The sequence below is a fragment of the Diceros bicornis genome, chromosome 8 (assembly GCF_020826845.1).
Source record: "Diceros bicornis minor isolate mBicDic1 chromosome 8, mDicBic1.mat.cur, whole genome shotgun sequence".
Classification (NCBI taxonomy): Eukaryota; Metazoa; Chordata; class Mammalia; order Perissodactyla; family Rhinocerotidae; genus Diceros; species Diceros bicornis.
The window spans coordinates 6652606-6667287 of NC_080747.1; the positions used below are offsets into that span (position 1 = coordinate 6652606).

General features: G+C 48.8%; 1 non-coding gene across 1 annotated transcript; it reads left to right on the plus strand.

Annotated features, from left to right (window-relative positions):
• Window positions 1-13615: 13615 nt before the first annotated feature.
• On the plus strand, window positions 13616-13722 carry LOC131409856 (U6 spliceosomal RNA). Its single transcript, XR_009221045.1, has one exon. It is a non-coding gene; the product is annotated as a U6 spliceosomal RNA (small nuclear RNA).
• Window positions 13723-14682: the final 960 nt, after the last annotated feature.

Genomic DNA, 14682 nt, shown 5'->3' on the forward strand with positions numbered 1-14682 from the left:
CTGGGCTCCCCTGCTACTAGTCATCCTCTCGTCTCTTCAGACCCACAGGAGGTAATGGCTACCCGTGTTACTAGTGCCGGCAGCCTCTACAACCCTGCCCGCAGCTCTATACACGGTCCTTTCATTAGAACTCGCCTCGGTGGGCCCTTTCCGAGAGAATTCTGCTTCCTGCAGAGCCCTGGCTACACATATGTTTTATGTCTTTGTTAAAAAGTCTCACAGATGCCCAGAGGAGGGAGGAAATCATCTAGATGCAAATCCCGGCTCTTCTCCCTGCTTGTGTTACAGAATCTCTCTGTGCCTCAGTTTCCTCATCTGTAACTTCAGAGGGCTGCCGCACAGGATGACTCGTGATAATGTCGAAAACATCCAGGCAAGGCTGCTCACCAAAACAGCTTGCTTGGAGCCTGAATTTAAACAACAGTAGTATCTGCAAAACAATGGCGTTTTCTGGAAATGAACGGCCAGCCATCTTCAGACAGTGATTGTTGATTTCTGAGCAAGGCCTTGGCATTCTGTGCCCCGCCTCCTGCTGTACCTGCACCCTCCACCCTGTGCCAGCCGTTCCATTTGATGGGCAGGCTTGAGAGGCTGAGGGAACAGGATTGGTTCTCCTGAGGCCAGGGGGCAATCCCAGTGTGGCCACTTGCTCTCTGTATGGTCATGGCAAGTCCCTTTCCATCTCTGGGCTATTTCCACATCTATATAAGAGCGTTTGCCCTAGAGCTTCCATGGTTTCTACCAGCTTCCCCTACGCCTGGGGTCCATGATGATGCCTACCTCTGCAGGCCAAATGAGAGTTCTCCTGCACACTCTCTATGACACTTTATCTTAATTAAGCATAAAAATTAGGAAATTCCAAGCTAAGCTTTCTCGAATTGTGTGGGTAAAAGAAACATTTAAATCTCCTTTTTTGGCTGTATCTTTGCAAGGCAAGCGTTTCCAAATGTTTGGCCCAGTCCCCCTGCCTAAGCCTCCGCCTTGCTGCCTGTCCACAGGAGGAAGTCTCCAAAGATAAGGAGGGAGGGCCAGACCTGGCCCAACCAGGAGGCTGCCCAGCTGACCACGGATGACCCATTGGCTGGGTCCCCCCAACACCTGGATGACTGATTGTTATTCTGGACTTCCTTTGTGCCAGATGTGTTTGGCAGCTGCCTCCTCAATCAGGGGATTTGGGTTTGGAAAACTGGAGATCTGCAAACAAAGGCAAAAGTAAGAAGGGTGAGGTCTGGTTAGAAAATATTAAAATTCATCCTGGTTTCTGTGCAGCCAAAAGAACAGGCTGTTCTGTGGGTTCCCAGGGACTACAGAGGAGCGAGAAAGTAGGCCATGATGTCCACTGGAAGCCCCTTGGCCGCCATTTTGTAACATCAGTAAAACCCTTCTGCTCTTACCATTCCCAGGCCAGTTGACGTGGAGGAGCAGAATCTGACTGGATGGTGTAGGGGAAGGACCACAGCTTGGGATCAGACTGCCCTGGGCTTGGAGCCCAAGTTTGTTACTTACCAGTTGGGTAACTTGGGTCAGTTACTTAGTCCTCTTGGCTCCCACTAAAAAGGGAGACAATAATACTTACCTCACAGGGTTGATGCCAGGATTCAAAAAGATCAGCTTGGATGACCATAAAATGGACAGGTCAGCAGCACATCATTGGCAACACAAAATAGAACTTCAAGGACCACCACCCAACAGTATCAGAAACTCAGTTGAGAGAAAAAGTATCGAGGGAGGAGTTCCTGAGACTTAGAGTCTGTCCATTCCCCTAAATACTCTATGTTTTATCCACTCAGTCACCCCACAAAGGTGTTAGTGATGTTTCATCCTGGTGTGATGTCATTTGCCTGCATTGGGGATGCTCTAGGAAACAGCCCATTGTGGCTACTGGGAGGGCAGTGTTGAGGACACTGCTCACTGCTTCACACTGTAGCATCCTTCTGAAGCCCCATGGAGACGTTTGTCTCCGCTTCAGGACCAGAAATAGGAGTGTTACTCTCAATCCAGTGCCGGCTTCGGAGCAACTGGTTTAGTTTTACCTTGTGGATGGCCAGCATCACGCGCCTGAGTGCGCGTCCCTCTGCACTGGCTGAGAGGTCAGAACTAAATCTACGACCCACCTCCGGCAAGTCTGAGCCTCACTGCCCAATCTGTGGACCACTTTCCCACGGCTGCCTGCAATTCTTCCTGCTCTTACTTCCTATTTGACCTGAAAGTTCTTTCTCAGTTTTCTTTTAAACCAAGTTGGTTTCTTCGTATTTGTAAGTCACTCTAGGTCTTCTGAGGACAAAGTTGGAGATGGATTGTTAGATTGTAACTAGATAGGGAGATAGAGAAATCAACATAAAACGTGTCACTTGGTGGATGGTACCAAACATGTACTCAAACAAACCTTCCCCTTCTCCTATATGACATAGGCCACACTGACACTAGCAGATGAGATCTAGAAGTGGCTTTTCTTCCATAGACCAAGGAACCGGTATGCCTTTAGAGGTGTCCTGCTCATGTCCACTGACTAGAGAGTCCCTGGCTTCACCTGGTGTCATCCTGAGACTTTGCGGTGGATGTAGTGTTAGCTTGGGCACTCTCCTATTCAGGCCTCATTCTCTTGGTGGCATTTTGCCCATCAGAAAGCATCCATGAAGCTCAACCTGACTGGCCATCTCTCTGTGTCTGGTTTTACTCTCTGCACAGAGTGATGGCAAGTGGGGTCTCCAAGGAGAAGACACAGGTTGGCAGCCAGCTGAAGCAGGCCTGATACGGGCTGGGAAACTCCACTTGTGTGGAGTTCTGGGGAGAGTGGCGGAACCATTTGTGCAATTCTGGGAGAATCATCTGCTATCCCAGCCTGTCTCCTCCCCTGTCACACTGCCCACCACCCGGGAGGGTGGGGGTCAGGGGTTGGAAGGATCGGGGATATAAGGGATGCCCTTCAGTAAATATTCATTGAGCACCTAGTGTGTGCCAGGGCATTAGGGACTCAGCAGGGAACAGCATAGCTGCAGGCCCTGCCTTCATGGAACTTACACTCTAAGTGGGGTGGAGGCAGGAGACAGTGAATAAATACATAACTTAGAAAAATGACGGTCATGAGGGCGATGCCAAGAATTAAAATGGGTTTTTTTGACAGTGACTGGGTGGATGTCAAATGTCAGGGTTGCAAGCTTCAAGAAGAGACAGTTCGTGGGGGGATGATCAGAAAGGAGCTTCAAGACGTGGTCCAGATTGTGAAGGAGAGGTCACCTGAGTGGAGGAATTATGCAGCCAGGGTGGGAGGAAAGACCGTTGGCCTGGATGTTCAAGTCTGTAGTTTCCTATCATCTGGAGAGGGGAAAAATACAGTTACTGGCCCGGTCTGAAGAGTGGAAAATGTCAATGACATACTGTAGTGATTTGCAGCGGCTGTGAGACAGCTTCTTGGACACACCGCCTTGCCTGGCTCCCAACCGAGAACTTTGAGAAACCCACCTACTGTGCGCGAAGCCCATCACCTCACCTGGCGCTGCCAAACGGCTGTCAGCTGGTAACTGAACCAAGTGTTCTCACTAGTCAAAATATCCAGCCCTCTTCTCAAGTGGAGGGAAAAACAAACCTTGATTTAAACCCAGAAAGTGATGGACAGATAGTGGCGAGATAAGCAGACTGTTGCTTGACTACCTGGTCATGGTCCATTTACCAATAGAGAAATAAACTTAGGTGGCCAACTTAAAAGCCTGGATATATTCACAGCTGTAATTCTAAAACATTAGATTACAATTCAAGAAAATCATGCTCCACACTAGCTTGTGTTTTCCTCCGAGTGAAGGAAAAAGGATGCATTTAAGATCAAGTGATAGCCCTCAAATGAACATATAGAAGTCCACAGTCAGGTAAATCTGATGGAAGGTACCAGGGCCTGCTTCTCTCGCTGGCTCTGCCACTCACCCACTTTGTGTCCTTTCAGTAGTCACTTCACTCCTCTGGGAACAGTGAGCCCGTCCCCTCCACTTCCCCACTCCAAGGTTGCTGTGTGGATGATCCGAATCAAAAATATTTGAGAGTGCTTTGGAAACTGTAAAGTGCCAAGGAATAAAAGTGATTTTTAGCTAAAAACTAGATACAATTTTGGAGTCAAGGCATTTTCATAGGCAAGCTCAATCCGTCTTATTGTTTCTGTCCTATTTTCCTGGTCATCCTTTGACTAGTTTCACTTAATTTTGGGATTTCTGGGACAAAACTCAAAGATGCTAATTAAGACACTAACTTTTAAGAGAACCGAATAATACTTATTCTAAGATAAGCTGTAGCAGATGCTGTCGGTGTTCAGGCAGATCCCATTTCTCAGGGTGGGCACCATCACTCCCGCTGCTGTGATGGTGGTTGCTGAGGACCTGCAGCTGTCCCTTCTCTGGGGAACTGCCCTCTGATTTTTGGAATATATTTGAGGAGCTACGCCCTGTCCCCATGCAGGCCGGGGTCTGCCTGCAGCCAGTTTCTGGCTAATGTGTGTATACAAAGTCTTGTCCACCTGGCCTCAAAATGACACACTCCAGAGCTCCCCATGGGATCAAGCTGAGCCAGACTTTAGCTAAACCCACATCTTTGCCAAGCTGTATCCCTTGCCCTGTCCTTCTCTCACTCTCTTATAGGCTTCTTCTGAAAGTATTCCCTCAACATTCCAATCTTACAAGAGTCTCTATCTTGGGCTCTGATCCTGGAAAACCCAACCCAACACATTGGGTACCAGCACTTATCCTAGGAAACAGATCTCCAGAACAGAATCTGGAGTTGGATCCCTCGCCAGCCAGAAGGTGATGAGGACTCCATCACTGGTGGTAGGGGGACTCCCTGGCATGCTGTAGCAGTACAATTCCTAATAATATCACCTGCATTAACTGGGACACTATACAGTCAAAAGGGAGAAGCATTCACCTGTGCAATGTCTCTGAAGTGTGAGAAGTATAGGAGAAATAGTAACTATAAGATCTGTGCAGTTGAGTGGCTATTGCTAAACCATTGATGAATAGAAGAGAGAAAACGACAGGCTCAGATTGATTAATCACCAATTGAAAGTCAAATGTAGGAGTCAGAGGATCCCCTTACACTTGTCTCAGAGACTTTCGTCTCTGCAGCTGGAGGGCAGACTGAGCTGAAGATCAAAGACAAGACTTAATTGTCAGGCGGCAGAACTTTAGGGAAGGTTGACTTCTCAGCCCGGGTGAGCCTCCTATGTCAATGTCAGAGCAATGATAAGGAAAGAGTAGACTCTTGAGACTTGGACCGGAGACACCTGAATATGTGCAATTGAGAACTTTGAGATTCCCTTGAACCCACTGGCTCTACAGAGTGGTCCATCCCCCTGATTAGAAGGTAATGGGATCCCTGGCTTGAAGACTAAACAGAAGCCCTGAGGTGGATTCCTCCTCAGAATCTCTCCTACTTCCCCTTCTAGCCATAAAACCAATCCCAGCAGGACCCAACTAGGGAAGTGCTAAGTCTTCTAAGGGAGGAGAGGGATAATATACCCAAAAAAAGTTTCAGGACTGGCTAACACATAGTAGCAGGAAGTTGAGAGTCTCCTTGGGAGTGGACCTGAAGATGCTGGATCAAGGAGGCGGAAGATAAAGCTGGGTAAGGGGGACTTGTCAATATGAGGGCACTCTCCCATTACACAGGATTTAATATCTTGACAAGGGATGCAGGAAATGGTTCTAATATGACGTTCTTAGAAGCTCGGAAAAAGTGATGGATCTCATTATATGAAGTGGAGATGCCGGATTGTGATGGAACATTCTGGAAGAAACGCACAAAAAACTAAGAGAAGTGGGCATGCTATAATGGATCCATATATCAGACCAGAAAATCCATTGGCTGACTATGTTCTCCAGAAAGGCTTGAAGGACCTTCCATTTACCAAAACCATATGCAATGCCCTGGTGAGAGGGGCAGAAGCATCCCTGACAGTCTCCACAGTGGTGATCCTCTGTAATCTGGGGCTGATGGTAGGAGATGCTGTTATAAACTGGGCTACTTAGTAGCAAGGGCGATAATAGGATCCCCATATAGTAGAGGAAAGGCAGCAGCATTTAACTGTCAAAAACAAGATGGGAATAATTACCCTAAATAGGCAATTGGGGTCCCTAACCTGCAAATATCTATGGATATATCTGATAGAACATGGTGTTCCTAAGGCAAGATAGCTAGGAAGAAAAAAAAAGGCATCAGTTAATAAACTAATATATAATATAATCAAAAGAGATCAAGCAGAAAAATGAGCAGAAGGCTGATGTCAGCCATTATTACTTACAAAAAGTCATAATCCCTTGCCCACTTTTAACAATGGATTTTCAAGAATCCGTTGATTGAAAAAGAGCTTGAATCCCCATGAGGAAGAACCATATAACACCATCACAAGAGTCTACAGAAATGATTCCCTGAGATTTTCCCCAAAAGAACCTATGGTCATTTGTGTGGCTAATCGTGCACTGGGGAAAAGAAGTACCATATCTTTTGAGGACGTTAGATATATGGTCCAAGTTGACGTTGAAAGGTGCCAAAGTGCCAATATGGCTCCCCTATTCCAGAGACATATGAGAATCAGGCCTGGCCTCTGGAATAAAGGGATGGATCATGGCAAATGACAGTGGATTATCACAAATTTAACCAATTAATTGCCCCAACTGCAGCTGCTGTGCCAAACATTGTATCTTTCCTAGAACAGATTTCTTACGGCTTCTGATATGTGGTATGTGGCTGTCAATGTGCATAATGCATTATTTTCGTTACCTATTGGAAAAAGGGATCAGAAGCAGCATGCATTCACATGGGGTGGACAACAGTATATACTCACTACTTCTCCCCAGATCTAGGTTAATTCTCACAATTTCTGTCACAATAGAGATTGAAGGAAGCTGGACTGTCTAAACACACTCAGAATATCATGTTGATCCCTCATACTGACGGCGTCATGTTCACTGGACCTAATACCTTGTTAAGATACATGAGCTATAAAGGGGGAGAACCACCACTGTGGATGAAGTTTTGAGGGGTCCAGTGGTCTAGGGTATGCTGGGGCATCCCCTCAGAGTAAAGGACAAGCTACTGCACTTTGTACCTCCTACCACTAAGAAAGAAGCACAACTACTCGTAGACCACTTTGGGTTTTGGGGTCAGCATATTCCACACTTGACAATACCACTTGACCTACTTATCAGGTGATACAGAAGACTGCTAGTTTGGAGTGGGACCCAGAGCAAGGAACAACTCAGCAGCAGGTCCAGGCTCTGGTACAAGCAGCCCTGCCACTTGGGCCATACAAGGCAGCAGACCTATGGTTCTAGAGGTACCACAGGAGGAAAGACACTGTGTGGGCTCTCTGACAAACTCCGATAGGAGAGTCACAGTACAGACCCCCAGGATCTGAAGCAAGATCATGCCATCTGCAGAGGAACACTGGAGACTGTTTGGAAAGTAGGTCCTAGCATGCAGACACTAGTAGAAGGTGTCTGACCTTAGAATATCAAGTGCCGTGCAGCAGAAGTGCCCATCACACACTGGGTGCTGTCTGACTCGTCGAGCAGTAAGGTCAGGTGTGCCCAGCAGCAATACTTCATAAGCTGGAAGTCAAGCAAGTCCAGAGGGCACAACTATGCTGAGCAAACAGGTGGCAGAGACCCCCATGGCACCCTCAGCTCACACTTACATTCATGGGTGTTCTCTAAGACTGATGGGGATGAAAAAACCTGAGCACAGCTCATACACAGGTCAGTTCAATATGTTGGGGTGAGACAGAGTGGACTGCCACAGTACTATAGCCCCACTCAGGGACGGCCCTGAAAGACAGAGGGGAAGAAAAATCCCCCCAGTCAGCAGAGCTTCAGATGGTGCATCAGCTCATCTACTTGGTTTGCAGAGAGAGGTGGGCCGAGGTAAGGACATACATAGACTCACGGGCAGTAGCAACGGCTTATCTGGTTGGTCAATTTCCTGATGTGCAAAATGGGAAAAATAATCCTATTATTGCTGTGACTGTTGTTGTTGCTCAACAGCCTCTGCTCTCAAGGAACTCATCGTCCAGTGAGGGAGACACACAGGTAAATAGGCAAACACGGTGAGATGTGAGGGGTGCTAGAACTGTATGCAAGGCACAGTGGAGACCCAAACAGGGAGGGGCAGGCCCTGCCGGGGGTGTATCCCAGAAAGCTCTCTGGGAGATGACGCTGAGCCTGAGGTCACCAGACAGATGGGGGAGGGAAGGGCATTCCAGGCAAGTGGAAGAACATATGCCAATGTACTGAGGCATGAAACTGTGTGACATTTTAAAAACCCTGTGAGCTGTTCAGCATGGATGGAAGGGAAATGAGTGGTGTTGGTAATGGAGTGGGGGAAGGTCAGAAAGGAAATCGTGCCAGACAGACAGTCATCAGATCATGAGGGACATTTTAGGTCATGCTGAGGATCAACTGTGTCCCATTGGGGATGAAGAGACTTGGAAGGATATTAAGCAGGGAGTGTCCTGACCTTAACGGAAATGCCTGTAACCTAAATAAACCTGGTCTTCCTTGTTCTCACCTTATTCTTACCATAATGGACATTGAGATTATGCCCCTGCATCCATTCCTCACCCACCCACGGGCCTGCCTCCTACAGTTATGAGGGCTGACGTCCACCTCCCACTGCTATCAGGTCATGAAACTAGAGCGAAGCCACACACACCTTCAGATGTGGCATCTTTGCCTAATTCACATAGGGGCAACATAGGGGCCCAGGTGGCCTTTTGTGCCCCGTGTACCTCAGCCGCACTGCATAGAAGGTACGTGGTTTTGTGAGGACTGAGGGTGGAACCTGGTTGAACAAAGCCAACTGAAGAATTCCCACCACCTCCAAGCCACACTTTCCAGTTGAGTGGTGGGCAAGTGGCTTGAGTTAACCTGATTACAACAAAGCGTGGGGCCTCCATTTGGTGGCTGAGGGAAGAGAAGCCTTCTCTCTCCTCTGGATGGAAGGAGAAAGCATATAGCTCCAGGAGCTTCTGGCAGCCACCTGGTTTCCCTGAAGGAGGCCAGCAGGAGGATGAGGCCGATAAATGACTCCCAGGGGAGGGCAGACCAAGAGAATTACAGAGAAACTGAGCTTCCGTCTGACGATGTGTGGACTCTGCAGTGAACAACCCCAAAGCCTGCTCTACCTCTGAGCTGTCCAGTTATTGAGCCATTCCACCCTGTAGGTAAGTCAGCTTGAAATGAGCCTTCCGATGTTTCCAACATATTGGGTGTTAATTATCTCAACATGATGTCATCACCAGGAGAAGCGCACATTGGGCTCCAGTTCGTTGAACAGCAATGTCAATCTTTTCTAAAGGATTCTGAAGGAGCAATGAAAGGGGAGTTTCATTGCACAAATAGAATAAGACATGTTCTTTGCTCATCTGTCCCTAAATCCAATGACAGTTGTCATTCTCCTCTCCTCCCTCCTTTCCTCTCCGCTGGCCCAGCTCTCCCATCCTCTCCGCCCCTCACCCTGGGCAGCTAAACAAGAGCCTGATAGGCCAGAGCAAATAAGAACCCTTAGAAGGCAGGGCAGACAGGGGGATAATGAATCCTATCGTTTTAGATTTCTTCTTTACCTCCGCCACACTCTATTTACAAAGGATCTTCATCAAGCCAAGAGCACCTTTTCAAACCCACCATTTACTTTAACAAAAAGTGTGAAAGGAAGTGACTCATGGATTCCTTTGATCCTCCCTGTTGTGGACATCAGTGAGAATCTGGCCATTGTCCACGACGTCTTCCATGTTAAAGGCGGAGAGGGACAGCCACATGCGGGAGGTCAAGGGGTTCTGTGGTGCCCCAGCTGGCCCAAGGACACAGCCAATCAGGTGATCACCATGATCCCTGAAGACACAAGTCGGGGGCAGAGGCTCTGGAGTGAGCCACTTGGAGTCAAACCTGGCTGTTGCTCCTTAGCTGTGTGACCTTAGGCAAATTATGCAACCTATCTGGACCTTATTTTCCTTGCCTGTAAAGTGGGACAATAATAATAGTCAAACTGTTGATGTTAGACTTGACAAGTTAACGCACGTAAACTGCTTAGAACAATTCCTGGCAGAGCAAATCCTCCGTCACTGTTGACCGTAATTCATGGAGGCTCTGGTCTGGGGCTGTTGGGCGGTGACTCGGGGAGGCAGCTGGTGGATGGGAACAAAGTGGCCCCACCAGCTGGTACTAAAAAGAGATCTGAGGTTGACACGCATTCTACCACTCTCTTAGCTTTGGTGCCCCCAAAAGCACAGCCTGAGACAGGGCTTGGGTGCAGGTAGTTCATTTGGGGGTTGTTCCCAGGAGGCAGGGGGGGGAGCGGGAGAGTGGGAGAAGGAAGACGGAGAAGCCAATACCACTATTATCAAAGTGGCTATTGTGGGCAACAGAGATTCAATTCCTCTGGTACCTCCCGAGAAATGTGCAGAAGGCCTCTGTACTGGACTGACTAGTGTGTTCCCCCAAATTTGTGTCCACTGGAACCTCAGAATATGACCTTATCTGGAAATAGAGTCTTTGCAGATGGAATTACTTGAATTAAGATGAGGTCGTACTGGATTAGATGGGCCTTAAATCCAATGACTGGTGTCCTTACTGGAAGGCCATGTGACTATGGAGGCAGAGACTGGAGAGATGCACCAAGAAGGCAAGAAACACCACAGATTGCCAGAAGCCACCAGAAACCAGGAGAGAGGCCTGGAATGATTCCTCCCTCAGAACCCCCAGAAGGAATAAACCCTTCTTACACCTTGATCTTGAAATTCTAGCCTCCAGAACAGTCAGACAATAAATTTCTGTTGTTTTAAGCCACCTGTTTGTGGCAATTCATTACGGCAACCACAGGAAACTAATAAAGCCTCCTAGAACTGCCCGCCCACAGACAGCAGCCAGGGCATCCCTGTATGAGCTCCCAGTCTCCCCTGGTTGGGTGGGGTTGATAACTTTCCGCACTTCAGGGCTGCACCTGCAAAAGAGCCAAGTGAGGTGCCGGGGTGCTGGAGAGGACCTGGGACAATGCAGAAAGATTCGCAGAGCCGACTTGAGCAGGGACGCCCCAGAGAGAGGAGAGTCTGAGCTCGCAGAGAGCTGGGAGCTGAAGTCAAAATCAGGGGGGTCCAAAGGGATGAGATGGGAGTCCCAGAGATGTCTGCTACAACCACCACTGTGACTATAGGGCTGGGAGGAGCTGTCCCTCCTCGTCCACTCACACCTCTAAACTTGCTCAAGATTATTCTCAGTCACTCATTCATTCATTCGTCACACGATCCCTAAGCTCCTGCTCTGTATCAGGCCTGGGAATGCACAGAGGGCTAAATCTGGCCCCTGGGCTCAATGGGTTCCCAGTCCAGTGAGGGAGACGCTCGGGTCTTCGTGACACAGTGGGGTAAGCTCAGTGACTGCTGGAAGCAGAGCAGGTCATGGGATCACGACAGGCAGACCCAGCTCGCCAGGGCTGGGGGGTGACAGGTGGGGAGGGCTGAGGGGAAGGGCAGTAAGAAGACTGTGGAGGCAGAGGAAAGAGCATGTGACAGCACGGGGGATTTGGGGAAGAGCACGCTGTTTGGTGCTGCGGCGGGGGAGTGCAGTGGGGCAGTCAACAGAGAGGTGATGGGGTCCCGGGGTCTACTGCTCCCAGCACTCCTGCCTGCCATCTTCCAGGAACAACAGCCTCTCTTCCCTCACAGACTGTCCTTCCCTACTCCATGAGGGCCTTCTGGGGCTTGAATCCTCGTACCCCATCCGCTGGCTACAGGGCAGAGCCCTGGGACAGACATGTGACACAAGCTGGGCCAATAGAATCCTTGCCTGAGACTTTATCTAGGCTTGCCAGAGAAAATCTCTCTCTCCCTTTTATCTGACTCAGCTAGAGCTGGGAGTGGCCTGAGACTGTGCTCTTTCCCTCCTACTTGGAGGAAGCTCACGGACATGGGCAGAGGACGGGGCCAAGGCCCAGAGAAAGGTGGAGGAGAGAAAGAGAGAGAAGGATGCTGCCTGATCATGTCTGAGGTCAGCTCCACTCCTGGCCCTCCCAGTCTCATGTCAATTCCTCTCCCATGTAAGCGAGTTGGTGTCAAGTCTCAGACCCTTAGCACAGAAAACATCCAGAGGAATTTTTTAAATGAGAGGGTAGCAGGTTGAATGGTGGCTCCCAAAAGACATGGCCACGCAGAACCTCAGAATGTCACCTTATTGGGAGCAAGCATCTTTGCAGATACAATTAAGATAAGGATCTTGAGATGAAATCATCCTGGATCAGGGTGGCCCTAAATCCAACACCAAGTCTTTTTAAGGGACAGACAAAGAGAAGATACATAGAGAGAGACACAGAGGAGAAGGCCATGTGAAGACGGAAGCAGAGACTGGAGTGATGGAGCCACAAGTCAAGGAAGCCAAGGATTGCTGACACCCCCAGAAGCTGGAAGAGGCAGGAAGGACCCTCCTCCAGAGCCTCCAGAGGGAGCACGGCCCTGCTGACACCTTGATTTTGGACTTCTGGACTCCAGAACTGTGGGATAAGAAATTCCTGTTGTTTTAAGCCACCCAGTTTGTGGTAATTTGTTATGGCAACCCTGGGAAACCAACACAGTGGACATTATCCAGAAAGCCAGGGAAGGATGCCAAGCAGGTCAGGAGAGGATCCACTTAGTGTTCTCCGCCCATCCCACGCCCCCCAGGGAGTCTGGTCAAGACTGTGCAAACAGCCACCAGACGTCACAGTCGGCGAGGTGGAGACTGAGGATGATGGGAGGACGGGCTTTTGGTGTGTTAACTGACGTGGGGGGCCCCTCCTGTGTACTTCAGACCCTCTTGACCTCACCTGTCTCTGATCCCGCCATGGCGGTGGCCAGGGCCGATGGGCTCCGCCGAGCTTCAGGCAGCAGAGACCTGACAGCATCTCACCCCAGGATTCTCTACCAACGCTGGGCTCGGCATGCAGCAGGAAGCCTCCTTGTGTCCACAGGTGCACTACTCAGAAACTCGAGGAATTAACACCAACACCGCATGGGTCAACCTTCGGCCAATGGGGTCAGGAGCCAATGGAAAACGACTCCATGCTCTCTCCACTCTCTCAATGGATGGTCGTGCTGAGATGATTCTCATGGAACAGTTGGAGAAGGCTGGGTAAACAGTGACCCGTGGAGGGATCAGTGCAACCTTCTACCCAGCTTCACCCGCTGTCCCCAACACCTGCTCCCTGGGACCACACTCCCTGATAAAGTCCTCACCAGACGCCTTTGTCTCAGGTTCTGCTTTCTGGGAATCCAGGCTAAGGCAGGTCATACACGGTTGTAAAGCAGAGACTGTGTTTCATTCATCTCTACAGCCTGCTGCAAATGTTCACAGCTAAAGCCAGTGAATAATGCCATATTAAATACAATCCTGATGAAACCATTTTAACAAGCAATCTCAAATACAGTGACTTCAAAAGGAAGAAGCATCTGGGTACAGTCCAGGGCTAGTGAGGTGTCGGGAACCAGGGCCCTTCCATCACGTTCTCTGCCATCACAATGGCCTGCGGTCAAAGCTTGCTCCCATCACATTCCTGCTGGCAGGAAGAAGGGAGAGGGATGGGAGGGCACACCTGTTCCTTATAAGAGCATGTTGTGCTCGCTTCGGCAGCACATATACTAAAATTGGAACAATACAGAGAAGATTAGCATGGCCCCTGTGCAAGGATAACACACAAGTTCATGAAGCATTCCACAGTTTTTAGATACAGAGAACATATTTGTGGCCAGGAGGGTGGGGGAGGGTGAAAGGGGTAAAGGGGGACATGTGTTTGGTGACGGATAGAAACTAGACTTGGTGGTAAACATGATGTAGTCTATACAGAAGTTGAAATATAATGATGTACAGATGAAATTTATATAATGTTATAAACCATTGTTATCTCAATATCAAAATAAAATAAAAAGGAAATGCAGTCTTCCTAGGAAAAACAAAGAGCATGTTACCCATCACTTCTGCTCACATCCTCTCAACTAGATTTGGTCACACGGTTATTCTTACTGCACAGGGCATTGAGAAGGGTGGTTTTAGCTGAGTGGTTATGTCCTCAGCTGCTACAGAATGAATGTTTGTGTCCCCCCAAATTCATACATTGAAGCCCTGAGCTCCAATGTGATAGCATTAGGAGATGGAGCCTTTGGAAGGTAATTAGGTTTAGGTGAGGTCATAAGGGTGGGGTCCCCATGATGGAATTAGTGCCCTTATAAGGAGATGAAGGGACAAGAGCTCGCTCTCTCCACCAAATGAGGGCACAGCAAGAAGGCAGCCATCTACAAACCAGGAAGAGAGCCCTCACCAGGAACCAGAACAGCCAGCACCTTGGACTTCCTTGATCTTGGACTTCCAGCTTCCAGAACTGCGAGAAATAAATGTCTGTTGTTTAAACCTCCCAGTGTATGGTAATTTGTTAGAGCAGCCCAACTGACTAGGACACCAGCCAATACTGGGAGAGTCCATTATGTAAGGGAATCAGGAAGAATGGATCCTGGGAGACAAGAACATCGCCTGCCAGAAACCAAACTGTTTCCTGAATCTACAACTACAGACACCTAAGCATACAAAACAAACCAAAAAACTTGATGGGAACACAGTGAACATGAGTGACATTGATTTAGGCCTTCCTGGGTGTTGAGACCCAATTGAGTCTTTCACATTCAGAATC